Below are 25,561 nucleotides of genomic sequence, written 5' to 3' on the forward strand. Positions count from 1 at the left end.
TTTTCCCCCGTAAAAAAAGGAAGGCGGGCACAAAGAACATTCCTGCCAAATCTGTCTCTTTTATAAAGGACTGTAAGCTTCCAAATGCCAATGAGGGGAAAACAGCTGAGAGGCAGAACGCCTTACAAGAAAATAAACCCGCCCTAACCCCTCTGTTTACTTTGTGGACCAGACACAGCACTTTAACCTTCCCTCACCTGTCATCGTGGAGTAAAATAGATACAAAAATAGGGGAAAACCACCTCGTGGGGGCGGGGCAGGCGGGATAGGGGACAGCTGAAGCCTGGAATCTGCTTTTGATTTAAAAAGGGGAATAAATCTTTTACTCTATCCTGTCCGTAGTCTCATCTCTCCCATACCATATTTAAGACCAGTTAATGCTACAAACAGTAGACTGCTGGCACTTGGTTTTGAGACCCCTTGTTCCAATTTTCCTTGAAATACAGCACTTTGGCTGGACGAATAGGTCAGTGTTTGCTGAGACAATTTTATTTTTAGTTTTACGAAGTGTGAAAGAATGTTAGGAGATTTTAAATCAGGGGCCTATTATTTTAGACTCAGATTAATGTAGGTGCTTGACTCAACAATTAAAACTGTTCCTATATGGTAGTATTATGAAAAGTATGATTTATCCCTTATTTTGTAATGTAATGGCTTAAATTAGTCATTCAAAGTGCACTGTGACTTTGGTTGAGGATCCCCCCCCCAGAGTAAAATCCTATTTTAAGATGATTTTACTGTTGCAAAATTAACTCTGTTTGAGCAGCCTGGTCTGAAATACAGTTCTAGGATGCTTAAAACTATGCACCAGATAAGTTGAAGACCAGAAGCTGTGGAAGGAACACGGCTGCAATGTGCTGCATGTGGTCAAGTGGCAAGAACTGTTTATGTTCCTGGTCCATTGCTGGTGAAAGGAATTTGCAAGGGTACCACTGTCAGGTAGCTCTGAGTGTCAAGGATCATGCATCCTATAATTTTCTAAGGTTTTGCTACATGCCTGTTACCCTGAGCTTCATAATTTTCTGTCTATCCCAAAGTGAGCCTCAAGACAACAAAAGATAACACGTCTAAAAGAAATAGAATATAGTATGCCCTGAAGAAGCTATTGTAAGAACTTGTTCTTCTGCCCGAGGATATGCCAGTATAACTATTAACTAGGCAAGAAATCATAAACAAAATTAGCAATGTGGTAAAAGTATAACTTCCAACTGCCTAATAAATTGCAACTTATAATAATACAGACAGATAATCTTGCCATCTACAAAAGGGCTTTAACCTAATCGTGATGTTTAATACATTACATAATATAAGGTTTTAATTTGGAGTGGGGGGAGCTAACCTGTTTCCCTGGCATGCCAATTTCACATGCCAATTTTCAGAAGTTGAGGATTTCATCTCTACTCCTTTGTGAATAAGTGCCCTTTATCCTTCTAAGATTCCACCTTCATAAGCCATGCCAAATTTCAAAAAGAGAACAATCATCTTAGTGACCCACTGGAGGAAGAGACTGGCCATTCCTTCTGCATTTTGTCAGACAGAAAGTAAAGAAGAAAACACTGCCTTTGTTACATGTGTATATTCTTCAGTTCATATAAAATTTTGACACAGTACTTGGAGGAACTGGTATCCACACATTGTATGTACAACTATGGTAATGGAAAAATAAAATCCATCCCTGGGAGCAGAGATTAAATACAGATACTGCATCTCCTTTTCCCTCCACATTGGTCTGAGAAAGTACCACCTTCTCCCTTCAGGTCTTTCCTCTGAAGATCCATCTTGTTTCTAGCTTGCACTGCACCAAGTAGGAACTTTATCAAATAAGATCTATGCTCAGGAGAAATGAAAAGGCAATGCCAATCACTCAGTACAAGGAGGCTGCACAACACAGGGCATGAGTTTCATCTCCGAGGTAAAGCAAAATTTAACAATTGATACTAAGGAGAACACTGCTGGGGTTCTTTTGTTTTGCAGAAAATCAGAGAAAAGCAAATAGTTGGAGGCTAAAAGGACTCTAGGAGGCTGCACAGGATACTATGTTCACATGAAGCTTTTCCTTTTGGACTCTGATGAGTCATAATGTGTTCTGTGAACTTGCTTTTCTCTTTCTAGTTTGGCATCAAGGGATAGAAGTCACTTTTTCATGTCTGTATGGCCACATTCACTTGTGATGTAAGTCTGCCATGATTGGCGTTCTGTACAGAGAAGAGACTGGGTTTGAAAAGTGATACCTAGCTATAATACCTTCATAAAGGAGAATTCCACGCACAAAGTCAGGAAGCTTCTAGTTTCCCCAGGCAAACTGTTAATGCTGGCTGAAATGTGGCCTAGCTTTGAACAGGAGCAAGTAAGACCATTTAGGGAATGAGTACTTCATCTACAGTAATGGAAGCTAAACTTTGACAAAGTGAATCAGCTGACGTTTAATTTAGTGAAGAGTTTAGAATTAGCAAGTAAATTTATTACTGAAATAAACACTCCCCTCTCTCCTTTTCTTCTAATCAACAGTCTCAATAAATTTAGCTTCTCCACAACCATTCCTCCAAAATTCCACCCCACTTTGTGATCATACCCCTCTCTAGCTTTAAAGCTTTTGTTTATTCCCAGTCCGTTCTATGATAAATTTCAGACTTCTTAGCATGTCATCCATGCTTGATAACAAGCATGTCATCACAACTGTGCACAGATAGATCTCTGCCAGCCATGTTGACCTCCCCCAAATGCTTGAGCTCAGGAAAGCTGGTTTAACTGCTGGCTCCTAAGGGGCCATATTGGACACATTACTTTCCTCTCCATAAGATGCAGGTCCCCAGTCCACATCCTCCAAAACTCGGCTACAGCCCACGTACCTGCCAGTGGCCCTCCTTGCCCTCTCTGCCCTCCCCGCCCTCCCCAGGCAAAGGAAACCACTTGTCTTCCTCTGCTTCCATAGCAACCCGTGTGCACCTCCATTACAGCACTTATTACTCTGATGCAATTTTTGTTGGTATCCTCCACTAGATGGCTAGTGCCTGGAGGGTGCAGAATAAGTTCAATTCATCTTTGAAACCTCAGCAATTAGCTGGATGCCTAACACATTATATGTTGTTTAAACGAAAAAAAAAAAACACACTTCATTGAATGAAAGGATGAGAGATATATATTAAGATTATCCGACATAGAGAATTTAGCCGGTCTTAGCTATTAGCAACTATGCTAATGAACAAAATTGCTAAGTGCTCAGAATCTTTATGTTATTTTCAAGCTGAAAAAACTGATATGTTTTTGGTTTGTGTTTTGTTTTGGGGCAGGTAGGCAGGAGATGAGGAGAAGCTACAGCTCTTGCTGTCATACAAAGAGCAGTGAGAGGAGGTTTTGTTTGGTTTTTAAATTAGGCTAGGAATAACATGAGTATATACATGGCAATTGTGTAATAGAGTAGTAATAATTATAAGAGCAGCTCCCTTTTAGTTCTCCTTTAAATCATATGTCAGTGTCTGTGCAGAGAACTTTACACATGCCGTTTAATCCATTTAACCCTATGGGATATGTGGTATCATCCCCATTTTACAGATAAAGAGACTGAGAGGAACAGACATTGCCTGAAGTTTACAGTTTACACAGATTATGTTTTCTGGCTTTCACCAATCAACCCTCATATTTGAAAAACAAGTGGCCTAAAAAGATCCCTTCAAAGAAATGAAAAATGGAGATAAATCCGATAATGCAAGCACAGGTGAAAATCAAGATCAGATCTGCCACTTTAACCTCTTAGAGTTCTTTGCCAGCCATACTGATGAGTGAAAGCAACGTTGGTCTAATTAGATCGGGCAAGAAACAGGTCAAAAACATTCAGTTACCCAAGACTATTTCAAGGAAATCTGAATATATGTTAACCATCCATAATGATGAATTCAGACCTGAGCTTATATTTTGCCTTGAGATATTAGTGAGTGACAGTATGACAGCATCATGATTGCCAAGATACTTACATTTTTTCTATTATCTCACTCATTCTGTTATAACTTCTATTCTGTGTATTTTATAATGCACTTGATGTATTAATACTGAATACATGTATTATGAATAAATATACATAAATCATGCTCTAGCTATTCTTCTCCTTCCACCCCTTCTTTAACTGCAAGAGGACTGTGATCAGACAACCTGAAGATGACTAAATGATGAAGTCAGAATTTTTAACCCTGCTTGACAAAACTCAGACTCAGACTGATCTACACTGCTCATGTGAAGACTGCCCAGTGATCTATCATCAACACATGGTTCTAGCCCATAATGGGGTAGGGGGAGGGTAGAATACAAATGATCTTTGGAGCACTTGAGAATCCCTTGAACCTATGATCAAAATTTCGTGTTCATGCTAATGTGCGCTTTCTGTGGAGAAAGCCCACATACCTCATCAGATTCTCAAAGGGGCTAAGAATTATTGACATAGAGGAATCAGCGGTGTCAATGATCTAAGATACTTTCCTGATAAGAAATTAAACTGTTTCATAACTTTTATAAAGCTAAGAGTGTACATGTCCAAACATGTCTAACCTTAAAATAATTTTTTATAGAATTCTAGATAGTTCCTAACTGACCAAAGGTAGGATAATTTCATTCTGAAAGATTTTCTCAGTAATACTCCATTTTATATTATTGACTAGATAACGAAGGATTTTATCCATGTTATCGTCAGCAGGTCTTTGGGGCTCTGACACATCTTTGAGCAGGTGTACACTAGAAATCAGAACGTGAATTCAGGGTCTAAAATTTTGTTATTGTCATAAATTGTTCAAATATTTTAACTTTCGTTTGGCAGGCCATTATACTTACTGCCCTTTGATTGGTACTGTTTCTCTGAGTGATAATGTATTTCTGTACCAAGGTGACACAGTAGCTCATTTTGAAGCTTCTCAACCAAATGCCATGGCAGCGGAATATGCTGTATGCATCTCACATGCTGTTTTATTAGGTTTTATTGCAGCCTTTTACTTTTGGACCACCTTCAGCCACTACCAGAATTATCTTTTCACTTACCATTCGCTGCCTTTTATTTGTGTGCAACCGTTTTCCAGCTTGACTTGCATTACATCACCCGACAGATTCTTTATTCAAGTTCAGTACACAGAAGCACAATCTGCTGTTGTCTTATTTCAGTCATTTCTCTATACTTGAAGTTCTATATAAATTCAAGAGATTAGAAAATAAGCCAGGAACATATCAAAACTGAAATAACCACTAAAATTACCTTCTATGACTCTTTAAAGAATTTGAGATAAATAATCTGCTTTGGGAGAAAAAAAAAAGTCAGTCTCTGCAGGTAAGGATAAAAATAGATCCTATAACAATATTGCTTTATTTTAGTTTTCAGTGGTATTACCAGCCAGAAAGTGATGAAAATATAAAACAAGTATAAAAAGTTTGGGGAAAGGGTTGTAAGCGTCTAGATTCTGCATGGGATAAGGTTTAATGCTGGGCAGACAGCTTTTATCTTCCCTTAGATAAACTCAGCTGAACAGTCACTGACATCAGTGAGTGCTGAGCATAAAGGGAACACTCACATTTGGTCTGGAATTGTGCGTATTCAATTGCTTTATCTTATCAGAGACAATGAGATATCTGTTGGAATTTTACTATTGTGAAGACTATTAGTGGCCCTTTGGTAACAGACTTTCCTTAAATATGGGGGGAAATAAGGGATTTGCTGATAAAAGAACATCGTAACATACGAATTTTTTGTTTGTTTAATACTTAGGACTCAGGGGTTGGGGAAATGTCTGAATCTTAAAGAAAAACTGTCACCACACTTTACCTATATTTTGTTGAACTACTTAAGAAACTACTTAAGAAATATATCCACCTATCAGGGGCATTTGTCTTTTTTTTTTTTAATTGAAGTACAGTCAGTTACAATGTATCAGTTTCTGGTGTACAACATAATGTCCCAGTCCTGCATATACATAAATATATTCACTTTCATTAAAGGTTATTGTAAGATATTGAATATAGTTCCCTGTGCTGTACAGAAGAAATTTGTTGGGTTTTTTAAAATCTATTTTTATATATAGTGGTAACACTTGCAAATCTCAGACTTCCAAATGTATCCTTTCCTGCTCCCATTCCCCCAGTAACCATAAGGTTGTTTATTATGTCTGTGAGTCTGTTTCTGTTTTGTACATGAGTTCATTAGTGTCCTCTTTCTTTCTTTTTTAGATTCCACATATGAGTGATATCATATGGTATTTTTCTATCTCTTTCTGGCTTATTTCACTTAGAATGACAATCTCCAGGTCCATTCATGTTACTGTAAATGGCATTATTTTATTCTTTTTTATGGCTGAGTAGTATTCCATTGCATAAATATACCACAGCTTCTTTATCCAGTCATCTGTTGATGGACATTTAGGTTGCTTCCAGGTCTTGGCTATTGTATGTATGTATGTATGTATGTATGTATGTATGTATATGTGTGTGTGTGTGTGTGTGTGTGTGTGTGTGTGTGTGTGTGTGTGTGTGTGTGTGTAGTGCTCCTATGAACATTGAGGTATACATATCTTTTTGAATTAGAGTTTCCTCTGGATATTTGCCCAGGAGTGGGATTGCTGGATCATATGATAAGTCTATTTTTAGTCTTTTGAGGGATCTCCATACTGTTTTCCATAATGGCTGCTCCAAACTACATTCCCACCAACAGTATAGGATGGTTCCCTTTTCTCCACACCTCTCCAGCATTTATCATTTGTGGACTTTTGAAGGATGGCCATTCTGACTGGTGTGAGGTGAGGTGATACCTCATTGTACTTTTGATTTGCATTTCTCTGATACACAGCTACATTGAGCATTTTTCCGTGTGTCTATTGGCCAGTTGTATGTCTTCATTGGAGAATTGCTTGTTTAGGTCTTCTGCCCATTTTTGGATTGGGTTGTTTGTTTTTTTGTTATTAAGTTGCATGAGCTGTTTATATATTCTGGAAATTAAACTTTTGTCAGTCGCATCATTTGCAAATATTTTCTCCTATTCCGGAGATTGTTGTTTTGTTTTGCTTATGGTTTCCTTTGCTGTGCAAAAGCTTATAGGGGTATTTGTCTTTAAGTGATAACTCAACTTTATGGTGTGATTTATTTACAGATGTTAATGACCATAATCACCATTATCTGATATTCTGCAGTTTCCATGGCCACTATCAATGTTTATTATTTTCCCAAGAATGTAAGACCAGAATGCTGAGCTATTATTTCTAATGCTAACATAATACGTTATTATTTTTCAATTGAGGAGAATAATTAGTGGAAGCATAATCTAATGATCTAGATAATAACAATTAATTAATATCAATTAATTAATATAAGTCATTAGATAATGACTATTCTTTCCAACAGCCTACAAATGCTAGTATCACAGACTATATACCAATGTCTTACTTTGAATGCTAGCACTACAACTTCTTATAACAGTTCCTGGTTTAAAAAAATACATACCAATCTCAGAACCTCTGGTTCCATGCACAAAGGCAGCATAATATATTAGAACACATGATTGAATGGCCTGCTCATGGCCACCCACCAAGATTAGAATCTTGCTCTTCTCACTCCCAGTCAGCGTAACTTCTACCATACCACGCTGTTTCCCTTTTAAAAAAAAAAAAGGCTTCAAGTTCATGTTCTTCAGCTCAGGAATAGCCATCAAAGCCCAAATGAGGAAGTGGGTCCAGCACTATCCACTGCATGCTGTCAAATTTATTTTTATAGACTGAGGCTTTCAAACTGTTTTAACAACTACCCTCAGTATGAAATGCATTATACATCATGACCCAATATACACATAATTAGGTACATAGTGAATTGTATCAGTCAGGGTCCAACTAGGAAAACAGAGGAGTTTAATTGAGGAAATTGGTACCCAAGTGATAGAAGAGCTGAGAAGTGATATAAGGGATCAAGAGTAGCCACAATAAGAAGTCACTATTACCCCTAAATTAGGGGAATCAAGGGATGAGGCTGAATTAACACAGCCCAGAGACCAGGGTCTCCAAGTACAGTCTGAAACCATCATGGTTTTCAGCTGGAACCACAGTGGAGTTAAGAGTTGTTGCTAGAGATGCAGCCAGAGACAGAAAGAGAAGGGAGAATACCCTGACTTCACCATCCCTCCTGCCCTCCAGCTGTCCTGTCTCTTGTCCTCCTTGGGCTGACTGAAGCTGACACAGGAGCCTGGGCAGTGCAGCCCCCTGGGGACGGCCCCCACTTGCCTTACAGAACTGTGACGGAGAGTGAGAAACGGATCTGAGGGCCAAGAGACACAGAAACTGAAACAAAGCTTCTTAGAACAGTACTTAACCTGTTCTGAGAGCAACATCATCTGAAGTTAATGTTTTCTCTTCTATCTCTTTTTTATGTTGCACACACCCCATGAAGACTCATAATTCACCATGAGTTGGAAAACACTCTTTGGATCATTTGGGGATACACATCTCAGGAACTTTCTGCCCTCACCTAAATATTCTCCTTTAAGGTCAGTTTATTAAAACATGGGGTCTCATGATCATTAAGGATATATTATATGAATCTTAGTAAAATAAAAATTTCCACCAAGCTCCCATATTAGACCATCATTTTTGGTACATGGATATCAAGTACATAGTGATGGATGACAATGAAATAAATCTATCTCAGCTCTTATTTTTCTGCATATAATCAGCAAATAGGTGGATATTATAAATATTTATCAATTCCTTTTTTTCCTGCATGGCCATCATAATATAGCAATAACAGTTACAATTTTATAACAGAATCATTCTTTGTTAAGTCATTTATACAAAGATATTGGTAGTACCAGGGTTAGTATGTGTGAGTATAGCCAAAAAACTACAGAAAGATATTAAAGATAAAATTTAACCAATATTTAAAGCCAGTTAACAGCATACAAATATATCTAACATTGCATGTGCAACAGTTTTAGACTTTGAAAATCTAGTGAAGTGGGCACATATCCTAATTCAATTTAATAACAAGGAAATTTTTGTCCATGATTATATTTTCATGTATCAGGCCACATATTATGTTAACAACAAAATATAATTTCCTACCCTGGTAAAATTTGCTAGTAAGACTTCCAGGGTCCAAGATTTTAGAAGATTCATAATGGATTTGTTGGTTATTGTCAAGGGTATAGTATCTGGCCTATGCTAATTTCACAGGGTACCTGTGAAAACAAGGCAAAGCTATTTAGAAACTATTTCCATCTATGAATAAATCTATTAACATAAACATTGAAAGATAAAATCAGTTGAGCAATTTATAATCTAAACACCTGCTCAGGTAGGACTGGAAATTGAATGTGTAACATTAAACTTGTAATCAGTGTTCTACTGGATGACTACAACTTTCTTCTCTCCTAAACAACATTCACCCTGCCCCCCGCTCTAAGAAAAAAATTCCCACTGTAGTGATAGATTCATTACCAGCCTTTAAAAGCAGTGGCATATATGTTATCTGATAAAATTTTGCTAATACGAAATAGGAAAGCTACTTGGAGCAGCCAAGTAACACTGAGTGACGTAAGCATCAGAATTTGCCCATTTAGACAATTTATATATTGAGAAAATGTGGAAAAGAAGTATGAGGAAAGAGCACTGAAGTTGTTTCAATATCAGTTTTGAAAATCCGTAACAAATGATGGCAAGGCTCAGCAACACCAAGAGGTAGGCTGGCCACCACTTAGGAGGAACTTGGGTGCATAACTTCCCTCCAACATGAGCTCCTCTTCTTCAGGTGAGACTCTGACCTGGACAAATCATGTGACCTTGACTTGTGAGCACCCTCCCTTTTTTTTGAATGTCTTCAATATACTTTATTTACTTATTTATATTGAAGTATAGTCTGTTTACAGTGTGTTAACTTCTAATGTACAGCACAGTGATTCAGATATATATATATATATATATATTCCTTTTCATATTCTTTTTCATTATAGGCTATTACAAGGTATGGAATATAGTTCCCTGTGCTATACAGAAGACTTGTGAGCCATTTTAATTTCACTTATAAAAATGGAGGGATTTGTGCCAAATAATCTTTAAGGGTCCTTCCATCTTAAATTCTCCATCTCAGTTTCCTTACCTGTAAATTGGGATAATATAATAATGGCACTCAATACAAGGCATTGCTAGAGAATTATAAACAGACAGCTGATGCCATGTACATATGATGTTAACACAGAGGAAAACACTCAATAATGTAGCTGCTATTATTGCTATTATTTTTCTCAGCTCCATCAGTCCAAGAACTTAGAAACAATGGCTTTTCCACACCCTAATTTTTTTCTAATTGTTAGAAGAGGTCAACTCCTTTATAAACTACTAACTTGCATTAGTCTCTTTGTCCTAACAGGTCTTAATACTCTTCCTTCTCAGGTAACTGATGCTCTGTCCTGCCCATAAACTTCATTCCTCATCCTTTTCTGCACCTTCTTGCTCTGTCCTTTTTGCGTTGAACTCTTTCCAAATTCTCAGCCACTCTTGTGGCTCACAAAACAGGGTGTCAACTGTTGACCACTCCCCAAAATTTCGGTCCTGTATCTCCAGCTGCCCCAACGCCACCCACATTTAAATGGTTTTCCTTTATCTTACTAAGTCTAAAGCCTAAGACATCATTTTATCTAAAATTATTGTCCCCTTCAAGCACCTCTTTTTCTGTCAGTATTTTTTAAATTTAATGCATTTTTTTGTAATGACAAACGATGACCATGCACCAAAAATTTGATTAAAGGAAAACAAATCCAGACTTCCTCTAGCCGGACCCAATCACTTAGAATTTACTTGTAGTTCTTCCTAGTCTTTCCTAATGTATATGTTTTTGTACCATTGTAATCACAGTCTGTGCTTCTAATTGTATCTTGCTTACGTGTTGTATTAGTCCATAAGGATTTTCCATGTTGAAAAAGCTTTTGTAATAGGTTATTGTTTGACTGTTAACTCTGTTTCTAGTCATTCTCTCCACCAGTTCATTCTTCACACCTGGCTGTCTTGAACCTTATTCATAGCACTACCTTACCCATCTTCTGTGTGCTCAAGAACCTTGGGTGATTCCTCATTGTTCAAAAAACGAAGTCCAGGCTCCTTAGTCAAGTTCAAAGGCCCCTCCTCAAACAGGAATCCATCCTTTCCAGCCTCATCTTCTATCACAGACCCTTTCCTTAGGCCAAATGGTAACACATTATTCAACACACAAAAGTAACTTCCCCAGCGCCTTCCTTCGCACCGTTCTTCTGCCTATGATACCCACTTTCCCTTTGATGCTTCTTTGGCTCCAATGCTATTTCTTACCCCAGAAAGCCTTCTCCAGCTGACGCACCCATTGTAGTTACTCTCATCTCTCTTTTTAACAATTTCTACTTCTTACATGAGCCACGTGCTGGATAAGCTCTAGGACCATATCTTCTCCCTCTCTGTGTCCTCAGAGCTCAGCACAAAGGGCATGCTCAATAAATACTTATTAATGATGATGATGGTGAGACCCACTGTCAGCACAGCTGTTCTGCTTTCTACGATAATGAGGAACGCAGTGCAGAGGCACTAGGAGAAAATTCACTGTAGTCCTCCTTACATGCTGCCAGAAGTCAAAAGAGATTTACAGACGTTCTACTCCAGTTGCAAAGACATCATCAAAGTTTGGAAGGAACGAAGGAGGGCAGGAAGGAAGAAAGCAAGGAGATAATCGAGGATTATTTTGCATTTTCACATAATCTAGTTTATTTATGTTATAGCAGAGATAAATGTGAAATATTCTTAGATTGTAACATCCCTATTATAAAATGTCTTCAGACTCAGGCAGCATAAACAGTGGATAGTAGAAGATTCCAACTTAGAGCCCTAGGCTTTTTGTAAATCCAGCCAGTGCATTTTAGTCATACCACAAGCAGTTTGATGTGATGATTAAAAGCTTGCGCTCTCAAGTGGTGCCGCCTAGCACACAATTTTGGCTCTACCAACTACTCGTTGCATGACCATGGAAAAGTTACCTAACTTTTCCTGGGCCCAGTTTTTCCATCCGTGAAAGAAGGACAATAGCAGTGGTATTCTAGAAAGCATTAACAATGCCCTTTCCCCCAAAGCCCTGATTTATAGTATATGTTGGTTTCCATGGTCTAAATATTCCCACAATAGCTGATTCCAAGCTGCTAACAGGCTCACTAGATTCCTGAAAATTTAACAGTGGACTCTTATAGGGTACCTCCTTACAGGGTTGTTGTGAAGATTAAATGAGTTAATACATAAAAGCACTTAGAACTGGCCCTGGCACATCCTATGCTTAGTTTGAGGAATATTAGCTGTTTTTATTATTATACCATTTTAGTTTGCCTTCTTCTCTGGAAATGGAGGATAGAAATAGCAAGTACTATTGAAAAAAGCCATTGCCTTGATTTTAGTTCATTTCAACCTCTTCCTAATCACATGTTTTATGTTCACTACTGCCAAGCAGCCCCATTGACTTATTTGAATTTCTTTCCTTTCCTTAATTCAGCTTTTTTTTTTCTTTTTTTTTTTTTGAGCATTCTAAGAATCAGAGGACTGGCTAAAAGCCACATACCAGGAAAGAAAAGCATTATAAAAAGTAAGGATAATCCCAACTGAATAATTTCCCCCAAATAATCATTTTAAGAAAGGCTTAAATACTTATTCAAACAACTAGATATGAAATTTTATTTGGATATAATTACTTATTGCCCATTTTTGGGGAGAATATGAATTGTACTTCACCTAACCTATTTTCAAAATAATTTTATTCCCTGGTGTTCTTCCTGACACAAAATAAATAAGAATTTTTTATTAAAAAGAATCCCAAAATATATGACTCTGGACAGTAAGGCTTCCTGCTTTTTTATTTCTACCAGTATATCCAGGACTTCCACTTATAAATATCTGCTTACACATACTGTAATTTTCTGGGTGTTTCATCAGAACAACCACTCAGACAATAAATATTCGCTACCTATAGAAAACAGGGTGTTTTTGCTCTTGAATCCCAGAGTTGGCCAGCTAACGATTCCGTTCATCAGCTGGAACCCCCAGAACCCAGCATTTTTCTCTGGAATGTCTCCCTTTCTTGCTCAGGTGTTTTGTCACCCTCCTCTTTTACAAATTCTGAATTCTTCAATTCCGTCTCCCACTCAGGAAATGGTCTCTAATTTTCCTTTTGCAAATTTTATTCCCATTGCAGTCATTTTCTCCATTGCGCCTTTCCTCCTGTTGCAATTAATTTGTTACTTCTTACCTGAGTGCCACACCTAAAGTCATCTTCGATTGTTAGGGAATCTTCAGATTATGAAGAGCTTCCTTTTGCTGTTGGAGGAACACTGAAGACAGTGAAACACTGAAGCTACAATCTCAGGTGAGTGCCTTCTTGAATTTTCCCTATTTAAAAAATGGAAATCTCTTCCAACCTTTTGCCTAGCATTTCTCCCCTTCCCCCCAGAACCTAGTAGCCACCCTTCTACTTTTGGTCCCTATGAATTGGACACTTCTTATTAAGTGGAATCAGAATATTTGTCTTTTTGTGACTGGCATATTTCACTTAGCATAACATCCTCAAGATTCATCCACGTTGAAGAAGCATTTGACAGGATTTCCTTCCTTTTCCAAGCCGAATAATATTCCATTGTACACACGTACCACCTTTTGTTTACCTGTTCATCCATTGATGGACACTTGGGTTACTTCTATTTTTTGGCTTCCAAATAATTCTTCTGTGAACATACATGTGCAAATGTCTGTTTCAGTCCCTGCTTTCAATTCTTTTAGTTCTATATCTAGAAGTGGAATTGTTGGACCATATGATGATTCTATTTCCAATTTTTTTTTTTTAGGAACCACAGTACTGTTTTCCACTAATGTATATTTTCTTCTATACACTATTTTACATTCCCACCAACAGTGTACAAGAATCCCAATTTCTCCACATCATTGTTAGCCTTGTTAGTTTCTGGGTTTTTAATTTCTTAATAGTAGTTGGCCTATCTTCATTACAAGCATGTAGGTTACTAAACAGAAAGCTAAGAATATCTAATTTCTGTCACATACCATCTTGATCCTATGTTCATCATTTTCAAAATCCCTTGAATTCTGGTTGTTGCTACTGCTCTTATTTTTGCTCTAAGATACAGGGCTTTGTTTCCAAGATGAGACCAGAGACTGCAGAATCTACTTAAATTCTGCAGCATCCTTGTTAATAGGTCTCTCTGTCTCTCCATGTTTTTCACAGTGAAAGCCAAGCTTGGTAAATCTCTCTCTCCAGCTTGAAGTCAGTAGGCCGCTTCTCCCTGAACTACAATTAACCAATTTATGACTGACATTCCTGTTTCCTTCTTGTCAGCTTTATTAAGATGTAATTTACACTAAAGTGTGAAATTCAATGAGTTTTGACAAACCTATACAGTATTGAAACCACCATGACAATCATGATTATAGAACATTTTTAAAGGTTTCCATTTGACCTCTCTGCCTTAATGAAACAAGTAGAAACTGTATAATGTGTATGAATTACTGTCAGCTCCACTGGTTATGAACAGTACTGCTCCCATATCTGTATCCTTGCTTACAGTCCTTGTCTTCTTGGCTTTTCTTATTACTGCTAGAAGACTCTATAGAATACAAAGGGACATAGGAAAGCCGTCTAGAAAAGAGGAAAGGAGAGGACAAGAGAGGAGAGAAAACAGTAATGTTAACTCTAAGTTGACTCTAAGTTTCTTATTTAAATAAGCATCAAACTAGACTATTAGCATGATTGCTGGGTTTCCCTCCACTTGTACTAAATGGCTATATCTCTGTGATGTGCATACTTATTTTTCACTGAATACTTTTCCCCCCTATATTGTGCCTATAGGCTTGTAAGTTTCCTTCCCTCCTTTCTCCTTCCTTCTCTTTCAATTTCTTTTCAGAGATGCTACTCTCTGAAATGCAATTGCTTACTTCTTTCTTACAAACAATCCATATTGAAATGTCATTTCTCAACAAAGTTACATTTATATTAGTCTCATCAAATTCATTTTTTCCCTGGAGTTTGATTTTATTTTCATCAAACACATTTTTGAGCAATCACTCTGTGCAGGGTATTCATTTGTTCTTCCAGGAATTTCATTTCACATCCAACAAAGTCTTTATTGAGCATTTACTATGCATACAATGTCTTCAGCTTACATTTCTTAGGCTTCTACTAGAAACTGAGTTTTCCCTTTTCCTATCATCTAGGATGACTTTCCCTGTATTTGTGTTACAACTATATGGAGCATTTGTTAACATTTCCGCCACCCAACTAACTTATGTTCTTTAGCCCTGGCACTGCTCGGCATTTGTCAGATTTTTTTTCTCAGCTTTTCTAAAAGCATATTATTAGCCTTTATACATTTTGCAATTTTGCTTTAAGTATTTTAATTAGAGGCCCTTTAAGTTACCTTGGAATATATTTAAAGACTTCTAAATCTGTCAGTCTACTTATAACTAAATTCCATCTTGGCACTTATGAAGCTTACATTTTGGGATCCTATTCTAACACTAAAATAATGCCTTTAAGTAAAGTCCATTCCAATCACTGGGTCTGTAACATCTAGTTTCCCCTGAAATATCAACAGTCTTTTGCATCTAATAGGTGGCTGATAATATTTGGAATTAGAATTTTAGAACCTTATGGAAAGAAAACATAGGGCTAAACTTTTATGATCTTGGATTTGGCAGTGGTTTCTTAGATATGACACCAAAAGCACGAGAAACAAAAGGAAGAAATAGATTAATCAAACTTCATTAAAACTTAAAACTTTGTACTTCAAAGGCACTATCAAGAAAGCAAAAAGATAGGTGAAGAATAGAAGAAAATATTTGCAGATCATATATCTGATAATGGTCTAGTATACAGAATACATAAAGAACTCTTACAGTAACTCAACAATGAAAAGCAAATAACCGAATAAAAATGGGCAAAGAAACTGAATAGACATTTCTCCAGAGAAGAGATATTAATGACCAACAAGCACATGAAAAGATGTTCAACATCATTAGCCACTAGGGAAATGTAAATCGAAGCAATACAATGAGATACCGCTTCACACTGACTAGAATGGCTGTAATAATAATTCAATTTTTAAAAATAACAGCATAATAATAAAAATGCAATAATCAAAAACAAAACGGAAAATAAATATTGATGAGGATGTGGAAAAATAATTGGAAGCCTTATACATTGCTGGTGGAAATGTGAAATGGTGCAACCTCTGTGGAAAACAGTTTGGTAGTTCCTCAATCACCCGAATACATAGTTACCATATGACCCAGCAATTACACTCCTAGGTATGTACCCAAAATAATTGAAGGCAGGCATTCAAACAGAAACTTGTACATGAAAGTTCATACAGGACTGTTCATGATAGCCAAAGGTAGAAGCAATCCAAATGTCTATCAGCAGAGGAGCGGGTCAGCAAGCTGTGATGTAGCTATACAATAGAGTATAATTCAGCCATAAAAATGAGGTACTGATACATGTCACCCCGTGCATAAAACTTGAAAACATTATGCTAAAAGCAGCCAGACATAAAAGGCCACATACTGTGTCATTCCATTTCTTTGAAATGTCCAGTATAGGAAGAGCTGTAGAGGCAGAAAGCAGATTAATGCTTTCCAAGGACAGGGGACAGGGGAGAATGGGGAGTGACTTAATGGTATGAGGTCTCCCTTTCGAGTGATGAAATTGTTGTGAGGCTAGATAGTGACGATTGTACAACACTGTGAATATAATAAATACCACTGAATTAAACACCTTAAAAGGGTTAAAATGGTTCATTCTATGTTATGTGAATTTTTGCTTCAATTTGAAAAAACTCACTGTCACTACACATGTGTCAGGCATAGTAGATGGAGGGCTGGTTAAGATATTGCTTCCCTTTCTGGACTCTGAGGTCCTCAAGGGCCTGACAAGTGAAATGATACAGAGTGAAGTTGTGGGCTGTAACATCTACACAGGCTGATAGGGGACCACCCCAACCTGTGACGACAGTGATAATGGTGGTAGGGCTTTCCAGTGAAGCAAGAGAGTCCTGGAGGATTGCCTGACTGATAGAAAAGTTAGTGAGTGCCCCTTTTGTGCCTGTTACTGTACTAGGCTGGCTGTTCAGTGATGGACAAAAACAAATGCTGTCCATCTGTCCTGGAACTTGCACTTGGGGCAGAGGCAGAATTAATTGCAACCACCTGTAGACTGAGGCCGGGGCTATGAAGAAAAGGAACACTCTCCTGTGAAAGTGCAGAATAAAGAAACTTCACATGAACCAGAGATCAGGGAAGGAATCTGAGGGTAATTCCTAAGCTGAGCTCGGTGGACTGGGTAGGAAAGGGGAGCAAGAGAGACTAGCATGTGCGAAACTTATGGCAGGAGGAGACAGGGCGTTCAAGGGCACCAAAGAAGGTTGCTGTGGTTGCCCAAGTAGGAGATGAGGCTGGAGAGACAAGGAGGCTGGTAGGGCCTGCTATACGGGCCTTGGTAAAGATTTTGTTCTTTATCATAAGGAGGATAGTTATCTTCATCCTGGCGGTCAAGAATGGACTGGAGGCAGGCAAAAATAGATGTGGAGTGGAGACTAGCTAGGAAGCCACGGTAATTGTCCAGGGAGTAGATGATGGTGCTTGCGAGGTGGAGACAGAGATGGAGAAAAATGGAACTAGTGCTACAGAACAAGGGTGGAGGTAGGAAGGGGAAGGGGAAGACTGGTCCAGGCCGAGTGGCATCATACACAGAGATGAGAAAGCAGGAAGCAGAATCTGGGTGTGGTGGACCAGAGCAGGTCACTATGGCAGAAGCCATGGAAAGGTGTAGGTACAGGAGCCCCAGGAAGGCAACGAAGCCTGCAGGAATCAGACCCCCATGGCCCTCGCTGCTAAGTCTTATCCTGCTGGGCATGTAAAACTGTGAAGCATTTTAAGAAGGGAAATGCGACTACCAGATTCTTGTTTTAAAGATGGTCACAGGGGTGTTACAGAATGAGTTTAGGGGGAATAAAAGGGAGGCACTCTTCATGATAAACAAGGAAACTGATTAGGAGGCTGAAGCAGCCGCTTACCATGGAAGCTAATCGGTGTCTGGACCTCACGGTGTCGCAAGATTGGGCGGGTGGGATGGATGTGAGACTGTTTCTGAGACGGGACCACTTGGTAACCACAACAGTCATGATTTGTTAAGCCTGGAGCACATGTACAACCCCAACATCTCCCATACAGCTTCCTGGATCCTTGCGAGTTTAAGGGCTGTGGCATGAGACAAATGAAGAGAAGTTGTCAGAACAGAGTCTCTAACAATATTTTGCTTTCAAAATTTCCCCCCATTTTGATGTGATATTGTCACCCAACTTAACTACAAGTTCTTTAAGAAGAGGGATCAGGTCCTACTCCCTATTCCATGTCCTTACTGCAATGCTTGACACAAAGAAGGGGCTTAAGAGATACTTGAATAAATGAGTACATGAATTAAAAGGTGTATTTCTCAGGGCACCTGCCACACCACTAACATTAAGAGGAAAAATACAGACATGTTAAAGAATTATGGAACTCTGAGGCCCTCACTGGTGAACATGCAGATGTCTTAGCTCCCTTTTGAAACAAAATGTTGCCCTTACTTTGCTCAGGCTGCATAAGACTCTGTCATCTTTATCACCAAGGTGTCTTGGTGTTCCACTGTCAAACTTGTTGTATGTGCCTGGTGGGGTAGACTAGTGTGTGATTTATGTAAGTCTGAAAAAAACTATCTCAGGCTCAAAACACCTATGAAGAGACTATCACATCACCATCCAAGTAACATGGATGCAAACAATTTCCTTGAACTTGTCATTCAAATTGTGTCAACTCCATCTCAAGGGCTTTGTAACACAATGAAGGATTTTTTTTTTCCTCCCAGTGGACTTGGCTTACCTGAAATGAATTCAATTCATCAGACCTCTCATCTTCAAGGACATAAGCAGATCCCATTGGACAATCTGGTTCTGAGACCCTTTACTCAGAAAACTTGAATCTCAGAAAACTTTAGTTAAGATGTAATTCCCAAAAGGCAAGGCTTTGAACATACTGGGGATGTGGAAAAAGCAGTTAGACTAGTAATTCACAGCTTAGGACTTGCATAAACAGAATTTAAAGCTTAATAAAGGCTTTAACAAAGAACAATTAGATAAAGTCTTAGAAGGAAATCAGAGAAAAATAAAAAAGTTTACTTGATACATGAAGATTAAATAGCCTTTGAATATGTGTGTGTGTGGTATGTGTGTGTGTGCGTATGTGTATGTATGTGTGTGTGTATATATATATAGTTTTTTAAGCAGGCTTGGTCTTCTAATTATGACACAAAAATACAGAGGAAAGGTCGCACAATTTCTTTTAGAATTAATTGGTGCCACCTAAGAGACAAATGCTAACCTCTTTTCATGGCAAAATCTAGTAGAGCTATAACATTACTATTTCCCTCCATGACCTAAGACTACTTTGAAGGTGGCTGTCCATCCTGTTGCTGCTTTAGTAGATGGAAATGAAAGAACACGGAGGGGATAAGTGGCAAGAGGGGGAGTAAGAAGGAAAACCAGGCTCAGGGGACAGATGAGTTTGCATGGAGTACTGTCACGCCGGAATTCTCCATCTACCTCCAGATCTACTCTCTGCTCTTTGGTGCCTTGCTCTGTGTCCCATAGGAGGCTGAATTTCCTGGACTGTATTTGTACCCTCACTTGCCTTCTATCTTCCAACTGATACCAGTGAGAGGTGGGACCTGCTCCTTCCAATTGCCCCCTTAGATATACATGTACTAATGGTCTCCTGCTACTGCTAGCCTGGGGATGCTTCACTGGACTCTTGATTTCCCTGAACCCTGCCCATACCTTTGTAAGGGTCCCTTCATTAACATGCCTCGGGTTCCATTTGAATGTACCATCAGCTTCTTGCTGGAAACCTTGACTGATACAATTGTCTTCTATGCAAATGAAGATCATCTGACAAGATGATCTTGGAAAATCCCAAGGCAGTAGGGTAACAATTTTTACTGACCTTTTTCTTTGGCCTTAGTAATGAAAAAGTGAATGGATGTTTAAAATGTAATCTGTAGTTAATTATTGATGGGATAATGTTCCTTTAGAGCTTACTCTCCTCTGGTAGGCCCAGCTCCCTGATTAACTGTAAACAAAATTATGAAACTACTTTATGAATGAAGTCATGAACAACTTAAGTTGGAGATGCCTGAGGGATAGCCTAGTGACGATCCTTTCTAAATGTTCAAAGATGAAATTGTTAGCCATTGGAGACAGTGAGTTCCACATAGTAGGAGGGATTCAAGCAGAAGGTGGAAAAACAATAGATTGGTTGTTGAATTTTATGATTTTAAAGTCTTTTCTAATGTGTACTTTTATGATTTTTGGCTTTATGCTATAATGGTCAATCATCATAAATTTACTATGAAAATGTTGACTATGCAGTTGGATACTTTAATATAATGATACATGAACAATATACACACAGATTTTTAAGCACAAAAAACTTAAAGAAAATTCATCTTTGGTATGACAGGTGAAAATTTCCGTCTCTGGAGACAGATAAACCTGTTTCAATCCTAGCTCCCCAAGAAAAGTCATGGGTCCTATGGAAGCTATCTAATGTCTCTGTTTCTCAGTTTTCTCTCATCTTCCTCATAGAGCATTGATGAGAATTCACTGAGATAACACCTAGGACAAATTCGGGTACTGGATAGATGTTAGTTCTCTTTGCTTTGCTATCACCACTAAACTGTTCTTCCTGCTACATCAATTTATGGTGCAAAGGTAGATAAAAATGCATTTAAGAATTCTTTTTGTAAATAATGAAATAATGCCATTTGTACGATAATGCAGCAACATGGATGGACCAAGAGATTATCAGACAAAGTGAAGTCAGTCAGACAAAGAAAGACAAATATCATATGCTATCACTTACATGTGGAAAGTGAAAAAAGCGATACAAAGGAACTTATTTACAAAACAGAATCAGACTCACAGACATAGAAAACAAATTTACAGTTACCAAAGGGAAAAGGGGGCTAGGGATAAATTAGAGTTTGGGATTGACAGATACAAACTACTATATGTAAAATAGATAAACAACAAGGTCCTACTATATAGCACAGGGAACTGTATTCAGTATCTTGTAATAACTTACAAGAGAAAGGAGTCTGAAAAAGAATACATGTATGTATAACAGAATCACTTTGCTGAACACCTGAAACTAACAACATTGTAAATCAGCTATACTTAATTTTTTTAATGTTTTAAAAGTAAGCATGCAAACTAACAAAAAAAAAAGTTGAAAACAAAAAAACTTTTTTAATTATAAAAAAGAATTCTGTTTTTAATTGAAAACCACAATCAAAATAACAATCAAGACCTCCACTTCAGCATTTCACAGCTTTGAGGGCACAGTGTTCCATGCTACGGAGAATACATGGTATAAGAAAGTCTTCCCTGAAGGAGCTGATATTTAAATATACTAGTACACAAATTCTATTCACACACTGCTGTCCATCTCCAGCCATTCTGCTCGGAGCCTCACCACAACCTTATAAGCCAGACATTTTCTTCATTTATAAAGAGAGGAATTGATAAAGGGCAGAAAATCACTCATAATCCTAGAGGAAGTGGTCTTTCCACTGACTCATTCAGATACTTCACTCGAGAATTTTGATTTAAAAAATCAAAAAAATGTTTAAACATTTAAAAAGTAAACGACACACAGCAGCACGAATGTGCTACATGACTTAAGCCAAATCATCTCCAAATATGATCAGGAATTTCTAGAGCAAGACAAAACCTCCCTGACCTGGGGTAGTGAGATCCTGAGAGAAATAGCAGAGTTTAGAGCACAGGTTCAGGAAACGTGGTCAAAACCTGCTTCTTTCACATATCAGTTGTGACTCTTTGGACAAGCTTGTCAGCCTTTCTAAGCTTCAGTTTCCTCACCTGCAAAATAGAGGTAATAATAGAAGCTACCCATGGGGTGGGTTTGTGTGAAGCTTAAATGAGATCATCTAGTTAAGTTTATTTTTTTTAATTTAAAAATTTTTTTAACATTTTTATTGATTTATAATCATTTTACAATGTTGTGTCAAATTCCAGTGCAGAGCACAATTTTTCAGTTACACATGAACATACATATATTCATTGTCACATTTTTTTCTCTGTGAGCTACCACAAGATCTTGTGTATATTCCCCTGTGCTATACTAGTTAAGTTTAAGTGAGATAATCTAGTTAAAGTGCTTGGCTTAACCCCTACTTAGGAGAAAGTGTTTAATAACTATAGTTATTACTATTACAAGACCAAGCAAGGGTGTACCCGTGGAGAGCTAATTTGCCTAGAGCCACAGAGCTGATTAGCGACAGAGCAGAGACTGGAGCCCAGATCCTGTCCAGTGTCCTTCTGTTATAACTGCACCACAGCTTAATTAGCTTTTGAAACATGGGCAGTAAGAACTTCAGCTAAAAGAGAGAATAAGAGCTGGAGAGCTGGCTATCTGCAATCGATCCATGTTGATTTTCCAGGAAGCCGACACATCACAAATATCTATACAGAAAATAGGAATAAATCCGATTCCTGCAAAATGCTCTTGTCTTCCTCCTGTGTATGGGACTGCCTCACAGTTGAACCCCTAATAACATGGTTTATTTGTGATTTGAGTGACCAAATCTCCTTAGACAGGTAGCAAAAGGCACAGGTTTAAGACACATTTGGCTCTTGCTGTGACTAATGCTGTCATGAGGCACCAGTGCAGACAGTTCTGGCAGGACAGAAATGAATGCGGAGATTAAAGAACTACAGTAAAGCCTGCAGTCATCTTTGAGACTAGCCTGTGCCTGGTTTTATACACACTCTTAGCTATTTTGAGGCACCAGGGACTTATCACTCCCAGCCTCAATTCAGAAAGCATTCTTTTGGTCACATGTTGTAACCAGGAGAGCAGTAGCCTTACACCAAGTTACCATAATGTCCTTGGCTAATAGGGCAGGTCTGGCACAACTGCATTAAGGCTGAATGAATCTGGGCAATCAAAACCTAAATAATAATGAAACTTTAAACAAGATTGAGCTTAACGTGATTCTTCAGCCTCTCCCCTGCTTAGATCTCTTCTGCTAAAAGTATTTGTTGTTCGTTGCTTTTTAAAGTCATTTCACATCACCCTAGTCAATTGCAGCAAGCATGGGCTGACCCAAAATCTTTATTGAGCTCTTGCCACACCATTTTCCTGACTTTTCTTGGAAGACAAGTAGGGCCTCCCTGGGTTTAAAAAGTGCTCTTCTGGTTAATGAGGGCTACACAGTTTTATTCCTAATCACGGCAGTCCCTTTTGTAGTGTCATGGTTCTAGCTGAGATTGGAAAGTTTGCACCCTTAAATGCCAAGCCAGCTAAACAGTTGTAGCATATATTAAAATCCAAGGAGCTATAATATTCTATCCAATTCTTTAAGACCAGTAGAGACACTTCCACAAAGACTGTCTGCAGATTCTCCGAGAGTAACACATGAGGATATTTCAGTCCAACGTCTCTGAGCTGGGATGGAGTGGCGAGAGTTGCAGTTTGGGGAACCTGTATGTTAGAGATGCCTTTCTTGGCTCTACCAGCTTAAGAAATCTACTGATTCGTCTCTTTTCTTGAAGAATAAGGGGATATTTCCCTGCCTCTCTGTTAAGCTTGAAAAAATTAAAACTAATTAATTTCAAGGGCCTTGCTTCAATCATATGTCTGGTTTTAGCCAATTTGTAAAAGGTTGATAAGGATGTTTCAAAGAATATTACTCAGCAGCACTGCTGTGCTGAGTTGTGTGTCCTTTGGGGGAAGTTCTGCCTCTTTATCTTGTATCCCTCTAGCTGGTTCCTCTCTGTTTGATTTCACTTCAGTTACCTAACTTCACCCTTAAAACCAGGAGGGTTTGGTAACTACTTTTCTCTTTCAGGAAATAGGTACCTGCCATATCACCAATGGGAACAAAAGATGGAAAGTAATGATGGTCCCTGCCCCTCCCTTGGGTCGCCTGCCATCCTCATTCAGGCAAGACTCTTTCCTAGGATGAGGCCAGCATGCGAGGATAGAATCTGGCTTGAGTCCCAGCATTGCCACCTGTGTCACCTTTGCATCTCAACTTCCAGGCGGGGGGAGCATAGAGTCAATCCCTCAAGGCTCTCTAAGAATCAAGAGATGACACACAGAGAGCATGGAGCTGGGAGTACAAGGAAGTGTTTGCTGTAGAAGAGGTGCCTGTCCCTTCCCCTCCAAGATGATCAGATGAAACACTTAAGAGCCTGCTGAGGAATGAACATTTGCAGTAGAAACCTGGAAAATTGTTAACCAGCGAATATGTTCTTCTTTGGTAAGAAATTGGAGACAACTGGAGAAATGTCTCACCATGAAACGGCTTCCATGTCATTAACGTTAGACCGCTTAGACGAGAGGCGGTAGGACTAGCCTCCAGAAGGACTATAATAAAATCAAGCAGGAGATTAGCATTTCCTACCTACCACCAGGGGACAACATCAGGCCGTGGTTACCCCGCAGATGATCCTATGAAATGCTGGGGTGGGTGACGGCAGACCCCAAAAGAGGTACGTGACAGTTCCTTCCAAGAGGGGGCGTAGAGTGATGGGAAGAATATGGGTCGTTGATTCCGCATTTTGTTACCTATTAACTAATCATCTCTGATCCTGAGTTGTCTTTTGTTTGTTTGTTTTTAATCTGTAAAACAGGCAATGAGATTTTTTTTATTTCCTCACAGGACTATTTAGAGTGGAGCTCCTCAAACTTCACTGTGTGTACAAAGCCCCTCAGGGTCTCGTTAAAATGCAGAGTCTGGGTTCAGTAGGTTTGGGGCAGAGCATGCGATCCTGCATGTCTAGTAACTTCTGGGAGATGCTGATGCTCCCCCTGGTTTGTGGATCACACCCTGAGAAGCAAGGGTTTAGAAGAGCAAGGGTGCAACATGTTACACTTGCGGGAGGACTTATAATCTCTCGGGTACAGCAGATGGGAGGCAGCGCCCTTAGTAACCGCAGTGACTCATGTGTTCTACCGAGAAATCTTCTCTGAGGAGTAACACGACTGACTTTCATGTCTCTCCATTCTACAGTGTTCTTTTCAGTGTTTCTAACAGTACCTACATTAAGAGTTAATTCTTCCAGTGCGGTTAAGATGGAGCCTATGGGAATGTGCCATGCCTGGTACAGCATAAATCCTAAAGGAGGAAAAAGAGAAAGGGAAGGAGGAAGAGAGGGAGAAAATACAGAAGAAAATACACTGTTTTAGGGGGAGAGGTGGCTGTTTCCTTTTAGAGTAAGAAGATACGGCAGGAGGAAGAGAGGCAGCCTGCTGGCATTTTGCATCGTGTGTTTAAGGACAGCAGTGAGTGAAGACAGATTAGTCAAAGGTGTTTACGTTGATGATGGAGACATTTAGGGATGCTACTGTGAAAAGACATGGCTTGATACATTTCTAGAAACTACTTGTGATGCCTCATCTGTCTCTAAGGCTGTATCTGCCCCCCCTGG

At 38.7% G+C, this 25,561-nt stretch overlaps 1 long non-coding RNA gene across 2 annotated transcripts; it reads right to left on the reverse strand.

Annotated features, from left to right (window-relative positions):
* Window positions 1–2,972: 2,972 nt before the first annotated feature.
* Window positions 2,973–24,279, reverse strand: LOC141577453 (uncharacterized). 2 transcript variants are annotated; one of them, XR_012506365.1, is made up of 4 exons: window positions 18,930–24,279; window positions 18,086–18,269; window positions 7,465–13,397; window positions 2,973–5,164 (listed from the first exon to the last, which is right to left on the reverse strand). It is a non-coding gene; the product is annotated as an uncharacterized LOC141577453 (long non-coding RNA). The 2 variants fall into 2 exon arrangements; XR_012506364.1 differs by having other exon boundaries at window positions 18,086–24,279.
* Window positions 24,280–25,561: the final 1,282 nt, after the last annotated feature.

Source organism: Camelus bactrianus, chromosome 4 (assembly GCF_048773025.1).
Source record: "Camelus bactrianus isolate YW-2024 breed Bactrian camel chromosome 4, ASM4877302v1, whole genome shotgun sequence".
NCBI lineage: Eukaryota > Metazoa > Chordata > Mammalia > Artiodactyla > Camelidae > Camelus > Camelus bactrianus.